Source organism: Meles meles, chromosome 6, assembly GCF_922984935.1.
Source record: "Meles meles chromosome 6, mMelMel3.1 paternal haplotype, whole genome shotgun sequence".
NCBI lineage: Eukaryota > Metazoa > Chordata > Mammalia > Carnivora > Mustelidae > Meles > Meles meles.
This window is the reverse complement of record NC_060071.1, coordinates 82,967,558-82,977,363: the sequence shown is the minus strand read 5'-3', so window position 1 is coordinate 82,977,363 and position 9,806 is coordinate 82,967,558. Positions and strand designations below refer to the sequence as shown.

At 34.0% G+C, this 9,806-nt stretch overlaps 1 pseudogene; it reads left to right on the top strand.

Moving 5' to 3' along the window:
- Positions 1–4,377: 4,377 nt before the first annotated feature.
- Positions 4,378–5,004, top strand: LOC123944213 (annotated as a pseudogene).
- The last annotated feature ends 4,802 nt before the right edge of the window (positions 5,005–9,806 follow it).

The window sequence follows — 9,806 nt, the reverse complement described above, 5'->3', positions numbered from 1 at the left end:
TCATTGATATGAAAGATTAAAAGAAAGTCTGGGGTTGCTTGGCTGGTTCAATCAGTAGAGCATGTGTCTCTTGATTTTAGGGTTTTGAGTTTGAGCCCCACGTTGGGTGTAGAGATTACTTAAAAATAAAATATTTCAAAAATATATTAAAAATTATTTTTAAAAAGTCTGAGGAAGTTTTCAGCTTAAAGTAAATAACAACAAAAAAGACATAGAAATTAAATATAATACATGATCCTAGAGTGTATACTGTACCAGTGTTAAGAAATAATATAAAAGAGGTGCCTGGCTGGCTCAGTTGGAAGAGCATATGACTCTTCATCTTGGAGTTCTGAGTTAAAGCCCTATGTTGGGGGGCGCCTGGGTGGCTCAGTGGGTTAAGGCCTCTGCCTTCCGCTCAGGTCATGACCCCAGGGTCCTAGGATTGAGCCCTGCGTCGGGCTCTCTGCTCAGTGGGGAGCCTGCTTCCTCCCCTCTCTCTCTGCCTGCCTCTCTGCCTACTTGTGATCTCTGCCTGTCAAATAAATAAATAAAATCTTAAAAAAAAAAAGCCCTATGTTGGTTGTAAAGATTACTAAAAAAAATAAACTTTAGATAAAATACTGTAAAAGACATTATTGGGAACATTTTTTAAAAGACATAAAGACATTCTATCAAAGATAAGTTTCTTAAATTTGATAACTATACTTGGATTTCATAAGAGAAAATTTTTTTCTTAAGAAATGAACACTAGGGGCGCCTGGGTGGCTCAGTGGGTTGAGCCGCTGCCTTCGGCTCAGGTCATGATCTCAGGTCCTGGGATCGAGTCCCGCATCGGGCTCTCTGCTCGGCAGGGAGCCTGCTTCCCTCTCTCTCTCTGCCTGCCTATCTACCTGTGATCTCTCTCTGTCAAATAAATAAATAAAATCTTTAAAAAAAAAAAAAAAAGAAATGAACACTAAAGTTTTAAAGGAGGAAAGGGCTTAATATATACAGCCAACTCTCAAACGAGTTAGAAAAATAAATCATACACATATATGACAGAAAGAAAGTATACATGAGAGAGGTGATATAGCAAATGTAAAATATTAAAAATTTAAAAATTATTAAATATGAAAAATATCTAGACATTTTCAGTACTATTCTTATAACATTTCTGTAAATTTAAAGTTTTTTCAAAAATTGGTTTAAGTATGTCATTTACAAGTATGTGGTGAATAGTATAGCAGTGAATGTAACAAATACTAAGATAGTAATATAAATTTAAAAATATAACATGGAGGTTAAAATTGAGATATAGGGTACTTACATAAAATTTCTTACTTTCTTAACAAGTATTTAACTATTGTATAAAGATGTAATGTGATGAAAGTCTGTTTGGTGAAGGTGAAATTTAAAAATTCAAATATAAATATTTGATTTAATTTTAATTCAAAACAAAATATTCAAAACTGATAGAAAGGGATGCTACAGAGAGAGGTAGGGAAAAGACTTTAAATAAATAAAACATTAGCAACACCACACATACACACATACCTCTACTTAAATAGAAAGGTTTAAATATGTAGTACATTCAAAATCTGCAAGTAAGCATCATTAGCGATAGCCAAATTACGGAAAGAGCACAAATGTCCATCAACTGATGAATGGATAAAGAAAAGGTGGTATACATATACATTGGAGTATTACTCAGCAATCAAAAAGAATGAAATCTTGCCATTTGCAACCATGTGGATGGAGCTAGAGTGTATTATGCTAAGTGAAATGAGTCAGAGAAAGATAAATACCATATGATCTCACTCCTATGTGGAATTTAAGAAACAAAAGAGTTGAACATAAGGGAAGGGGAAAAAGAGAGGGAAGCAAACCATAAGACACTCTTAACTATAGAGAACAAACTGAGGGTCGCTGAAGGGAGGTGAGTGGGGGAGTGGGCTAAATGGGTGATGGGCATTAAGGAGGGCACTTGGTGTGATGAACACTGGGTGTTATATGTAAGTGATGAATCACTAAATTCTACTCCTTAAACCAATATTACAGTATATGTTAACTAACTAGAATTTAAATAAAAATTTGAAGGAAAAAAAAACCCCAAAAAACAAAAACAAAGTCATCAAGTAGTCACCATCAGGACTATAGATGCAAATAATGGTAAACATTCCATGACAAGAAAGTTATAAACAATGAGAAGTTATAAAGCAACTGAAGGAGAAGAACAGAAGAGACAGGAAAGTCACATAGCATCATAAATCTTTTTAAAAGAAAGCCTGCCATGATAGAATCTGTCAGTGTAAGCTGCTTTCACATGCCCTTTACCGTTGGTGAGAGCTGATCTGACTGAGCCAGACCTGCAGACCTCAAAGGTTCACTAGAAATAAGACTGAAAGACAGTCTGGCTTGGTAGAATGCAGGAATGGGATCCAATAGAGTAATTAGTAAAGATTTGTCTATATAACCTTTTATTTTAGAATAGTTTTAGGTTTACTGCAAACTTTCAGAGGTAGTACAGAGAACTACCATATACTACACATTGCGTCTCCCATTATAAATATCTTATATTAGTATGGTACATATGTTGCAATTAATGACCAAACACTGATACATCATTATTAATAAAGCCCATATTTTATTCATATTTCCTTATTATTTGCCACAATTCCACCCAAGACGTCACATTAGCTGTCAGGTCTCCTGAGCCTTCTCTTGGTTGTGGCAGTTACTCAGACGTTCCTTGTGTTTGATGATCATGCCAGATTGGAATACTGGTAAGGTATTTTATTCAAGTAGGGTTATGAGTTTTAGAGAGGAAGATTCAAGGCTAAAATGCCATTCTTTTCATATATCATGAATACATATTATTGATATGACTTGTCACTGTTTTTGTTAACCTTGATCACCTGGCTCAGGTGGTATTTGCCAGGTTTCTCCACTGTAAAGTTACTCTTTTTCTCCAACTATTCTTTCTGTACCCTTTGGAAGGAAGTCGCTATAGGTAGCCCACACTGAAGATGTAAGGAGTTATACTCCATCTTCGTGAGGGTAGAGTCTCTACATAAATCATTGGGAATTCTACTACATAGGAGATTTGTCTATTCACCCCCATTTGTTTATTTACTCGACCATTTATTTATATCAGGATGGATTCATGGATATTTATCTTATACTTTGGATTATAATTCAATACTACTTTATTTTGATGCTCAAATCATTTCAGCTTTGGCCATCAGGAGCTATTTCAGTTGGTTTCTGTATCCCTTTGACATACTGCCATCACTGTTGTGTGTGTTGAATTCTTCCTTACTTTCTGACACTATAAGTTTCTCCAGGTTCATCTTGTATATTCCTTGCCATAGCCCTACAATCAGCCTTTTCTACAAGGAGCCCTAGTTCCTATAATCAGAGAGTGGCTCTAGAAACCAACATCTATGTATTAAGTGTGCTAAGGGTGCTTGTCGCTACTAGGTGTCCTTGCTTCTAGGCCCTCTCATTTAATAGAGTAAGGAAATACATGGGTTTATATTAACTTTCGTATCTACACATATCTATAAATATTTCCTTCTGACTCTGTATTAAGCTAAAATGAGTTTATGCTGATGTCTTCCACTCTATATTACCAAATAGTTCATTCTAGCCTTTTCTTATTTGCCTGTATTCTCCAGCTCCAACAGTGAGAAACTGTTGGCTTCTACTATATGCCATCCATCTACCTAATTGTTCAATTTTAATATATAGGCATAGTGGCTTCAGAATTGTTAGCTCATACCTTATGGAAAACAAATATTAACCGAAGTTATAAATGTTTATGTGGAATTCCTTTGCTTTTGGTCTTACAGACTCCACTCATTTTCAAACTTACTAAGGCAGGACTTTTACTATCCATCCCTGCAGTGAGGTTGTTTTGTTAATGTCATGCATTTAGATTGTTTTGTGACAATATGCATTCCATTCTGAGATCTCCCAACCTTCTAAAAGACTTTTTTATTTGCATACATTAAAATTCATTCTAGTGCTAAAAAAAGTCCTCTGGGTTTTGACAAAGGCAGAATGTTGTATATCTATCATTCCTATATCAGACATAAAATTTCTCTCCACAAACTCCTGCTTCTTGACCTGAACCAACCTGTCTGCAAATATCAATAGCCATACCCTTAAAAAATTATTATCCTTAAAAAAGTTCCTAAGGGCATAATCCCCCCTACTTTTAATTTTTCACACTCCTCAGCCCAAATCTCCTTGACTTCTTTTTTTTTTACCCCCTAATCCCTCAACCCCCACTCCCAGCTGCCTGCATTTCCTTAAGGAATGGTTTTTTTCCACCCCTCTTTTTCTCCCACACTGTAGGACTATATGAATAGGCCAGATGAACAGTTGAATTTTCCAGGAAATAACTTCACCAAGATGTCCAATGATGGGTAAATATCCAATGATGATAACCCAGCACCAGCAGTGGTAGTTCAGATGCAGATCAGAGAGACCTCACTGCTCAAGAACCTGAAGAAAAAGAATAAAGAAAATCTTGTTACAGGGGAGGAGTGGCGTGGGGGGGTGGGGGGCAGGGGAGAACAAAACAAAACATCCAAATCTCTAGAAAAACCGCTGCTGAATTATCTGCTAGTGTGAAGGCTTCAGAAGGAGCTAACTGAAGTCATCCACATTCTTCCTCCCTACCGCCATCCTGGGGCTCAAAGAGATAACGTTTATGAATGGAGATTAGCTCTATTTGGTCCACTAGGTTGTGTGCATGAAGGTGGTATGGTTTTTCTGGACATCACATTTTCATCCAATTATCTGTTTAAGCCACGAAAAGTTACTTTTCACAACAGAATCTATCACTGCAACATCAATAGTCATGGACCTGTTTAAATATACTTAAATCTAAATATCCTTAAAGATAACTGGAGTCCCACTTCGACAATTTTGAAGATTTTGCTGCTGGCTTGTTCCCTTTGGCAGTCTGCAGATATTCAAGTTGGAAGCATTGCTTCTCAGTATTTGACCAACAAAGCAGAATATGGCAAGATATAGGCAACCTAATTCACATAATTTCTATGCAACGGGAAGGAATAGGGACACCTTCTTACTGTACTGCAAGCTTTTTAATTTTATTTTTAAGTAATCTCTGCACTCAACATGGGCTCAAAACTACAACCCTAAGATAAAGAGTTGCATGCTCTACTGACTGAGCCAGCCAGGTGCCCCTGTGCTGCAAATCTTTATAGCCTTTGCAATATCAACTTCTGTTGTTGGGGAGGAAAAAATTTTCCTTCTACCATTCTAGGAGTTTTTTTTGGTCTGGTTTAATAATCAAATTAACATAAAACATTAATGGGAGAAAAACAAATTTAATTACATACATATGGAGATCCCATAAAAATATGAAACATGAGGCTAAGTCAGGCAGTTGAGGCTTATATGCCATCTTCACCGAAGGAATGTGACAGAGGCCATGGACTTCAAAAGGGAGGAGGGTGATTCACAGGATAAGAAGAGCAGATGTTTAGTAATTGGATGTTTGTCCTCCCATACACATGAGTCATTCAAATAAAAAAGTTCTCTCTTGGTTATAGCTCTTTCTCTGGGTTAGGCCCCCTATATAAATTTTTTAGGTAGTTTAAGGGAGAGGTAAAAGTTTTTCTTGAATTTGCTGTGTCTTGATTGCCTTCAGCTCAAATTAATCCACATGCCAAAGCAGCACGTCTTGGGGAGAATTTTTCTGAACCCTCTTAGTGTACATACTTCTTTTCTCTGCTTTTATCCCTTGAAGACTAAAATATTCCCCAAAAGGATAAATGTTATTAAGAGTAGAATTTTGTAGCTGTAGGTTTGCAAGTAGACATTTTAAACACACTAGTCTTCATTCTTCGGGATATTGAAGTGCATATTGTGGTATACTAAGGATACTTGTCCTGAAGTTTATCAAATATTGATAATATCAAATATCAAATATTATATAAAAAGTTTTCAAATATATTGATATATGATATAAAATATATCAAAAATTTGATATCAAATATTATATATGCATTTTATAACCTATATTATACAAAGTAGTGTGTGTATTGTACTGCATTTTAACTTAATTTATTATTTGCATGAAGTTACAAAGGTAGACATAGAGGGTCAGGGATAAGGTTATTTATAATAAACATCTATCTCTTTCTTTGTGGTTCATGCTGTTGGAAAAACGTTTTACCTTTTACTTATGTCGACTTGTAATAAGAGAATGTTTTTTTACCCTTTGTAGCTCAGAGACCACCTGATGTATTATCTCAAACACAATATATATGCTCCTGAAGGCCAAAAAAAAAAAAAAAAAAAAAATCCTGAGGTTTTTAACAACAGCTTTATAAAATACAGGATCTGAATGGCTATATTGTATTTGCTTCCTTGGATATTTATAACCTCATGAGAGCTTATCTATACTACCAGGAATGCCCATGTCCAGCACATAGCTAGCACATAGTAGAAACCCAAGGACCATTTCTGAATAAAGATAGCAATCCTAGTTTATCCTAATTAAAATAACCCATACATTGTTTTCATTCTAAAATTTTTCTGATTTTCAAGTTTTTTAATTGGGAAATGTGGAAAGGTAACTAAAGCTTTGAGATTCAACATCTGTTCTATAGGTATATTTATGATGTAACACATTCATTACTATCTCTATAGAGATTCTGCATACACATAATGAATATTTCATCATGTCTTTGCCTATACATTGAAAGTGTGAACAATTTTTTTAATGGCCTAGATTTCCTCTTTTTAAAATGCTACAAAAAATTCTGAATAGGGAAATTATACATTTTTATATCCAAAACAAAAAATGTTCACAAATTTTATTTTCTGCAATTTAGAATATGTTGTATCCTATAGGCAAACAAGGTCAAGCTTATAATTTTCATAAATGTAATTTTGCAAATTTCATAAAAGCTAAAACTCCTTTTACTTAATGTAATGAACAGGTGATGGCGACATGCATAATGCAATTTTCACAAATGAAGGTAAATGTAAGTTCATATTTCTGTATTCAAGAAAAATATGAACTAACTCAATAAAGATGAGCAATATTAACCTTAAGGAGTTAATCATCAGAGTGAATGAGGGAAAATAGTATAATTAGCAATATCTGAAGGTAGTCATTAAGGTGAACCAAGGCACATAATATAGTTTGCAATATAATGTAAACAAAGCCAAAGTTCCCATAGCAACACAAACTTTTCTTCAACGTACACATACTGGATTTTGGATTACCAGTTAGAGTTCTAAATTTATAGTTTCTTATGCATATGTGTAATAAGGGTATGTCAACATGATTCTGAGAACAATGAGATTTATATATTCAGATTCAAATATGTTTAAATTTGCAAGCCCCACACTTCATTTTCTATATAGTTGACATCTACTAAAATTATTCTGGCATTCAAGGCAATGCCATGAAATTACATTTCTCTCACTCATAGCAGTGTTTTTAAGTACCTTTATTGTTTAATCTTGTATGTTTTAGAATACGTGTATTATGTCGTACATGAAATTCAGTTTTTAAAATTTTGATGATTAAATCTAGTGGCAATAAAATAGAAGGTTATGTAAAAATAAGGATATCTAATAGCCAACCCTAAATTATTTCACATAAGTAACTATCATAAAACAATATTCTTTGCTCATCAGGAACGATTGTATTTTTATTCCTTTTGCAGAGAAAATATTTTTTCTTCTATAATTCCAGCTCAAGTAATCCACTCCATTATAGTTGTATCTTTACTTTGTTTTTCTTCTTTATAAAACAGGGATATTTAAACATGTACATTTACAAAGTTCTTTATAATCATTTTTAAGCTTATCCTTATAACATTTTTGTGAATATACCAGATTGAGGATAATTCTGATTAGTTGTAGTATATAAATGGAGAAAGAGGCAAATACCTAAGGTCACACAACAGTAACAAATGGACAAAGTAGTCACTCAGCCCACCAACTTTAAGTCTTATATTATAAAGGCAGAAAAATAGGGGGGGAATCTTGTGTTTTATTTCATATTCATATATTTTAGTCACCTAAATACAATCCTTATTTATTTTTGTTAAGAAATGATAATCTAATGTTTAACATAATCTGGAGAATTCTAGTATCTATTTCAAAGAGAAATCCAAGTCTTTGAGGTTTAAATTATTGACAGATTTTACTCCTGGTAAAATGGAAAGAGTTTAAAAGAGGCTCAGTTTTACTAATGTATCTTTCCTCAATTCCAAGGCCCTCAAATATTTATGTCTTTTGAATTATATTATGATAGGGACAGAAGGATCAATCTTTAAGTGAAGGTTAGTGTGAAGTTTCAAAGTTAACCATTTGGAATTCAAACTCAGTGGTGCATAACTGAGCATCTGGCATATGGGAAATAATATTATTTTCTTGTAATTTGAATGGGCAGAATAAAAATATAAAAATCTCACCAAGCTTTCCAGAAAACATAATTTGCATCCTTCTATTGGTTAAGATGTTTTTATTTCATAAATACATATATAAGAAGTCCAAGAAGCTGAAAACAAGGACAGGGTTAAAATTCCTCTTCAATTAAAAATGAGCCAAAATCGGGATGCTTGGGTGGCTCAGTGCGTTAAGCATCTGCCTTCGGCTCAGGTCATGATCTCAGGGTTGTTAGATCCAGCCTGGTCTTGGCTTCATGCTCAGCTGAGAGTCTGCTTCAGATGATCTCTCTCCCTTTCCTTCTGCTCCTACCCTCACTCACACTCTTTCTCTCTCGAAAATAAATAAAATCTTTTTTTTAAATGAAGCAAAATAAATAATAAGAAGAAGGATCATAGATGGCATTAATATTTTAGTATTTTCTAGCACCTAGACATGTTCTCATTGTGGTACAAATATAAATGGTTTCATTCATGTTGCTATTAAAGTGAAAATAAACGTGTCGAGATATAAATTTTAAAACAAAGATGTCCAATTTCAGGGGGGAAATCATCCCTTTTGAAGATCATGATAAATATTCAAGTTTTCCTTCATGAAGGTAATATTTTTTGTCTAAGTCAACATACTTTACCATTTTTAAACTTTTCTCATCATATTTTTGACAGCAGGTTTTCCAATTTTGACAGCTCTTTAAAAGTAATTTTAACAGCCGAGTGATTTCTCTTCTAAGCAAAGTCAGATTATGTGAAATGTCAATGTAAAAACTATACACTCTGACACATAATCATTTTTAGTTGAATTTACTTATTAATTTTGCTTGCTATTACTAATAAAACATAAGTGCTTAGCTAATTGTATTGCTTTTTGAAATGTTTTAGAAGTATTAAAACTGTATCCTTTTCACTACAAAATGTCTCACTTTATCACAATTAGTTTCCCTTCCGAAAATGGAGAGGAGGAGGAAGTAGTAGTGGGGCTAGGTAGATAAAAGGCAGTTGAGAGACTGAGTAAAGCGGCTACTGTAAAGTAGAAATACAAGTCTGGATTGGTTAAACCAGCATGAAATTTTATCCAAATCCCCAGGGACCTCTTAGAAAATATATGTCCTTCTCCTCTTACCCATATAGCCCTATATTCTCAACTCCCATTGCTGAGGTTCTGTTATAATCCCAGGACAGAAGGATGAGAATATCTTTTCATCTACCACCTGATTGAAAACCTCTGGAAACAATTTAAATAAAAACTGACAATTTTCTTGACTGAATTAATCCAGTTAATTTCCTCAGTCCTTTATTTCATAATCAAAGTGTTGCAGGAGGTGAAATAATTATCTGGTAAATATAAATAAATGGGTTGTCAATTCAAAAATTATTTGCTCTAAACTGCTGTTCCCTTATCACTTT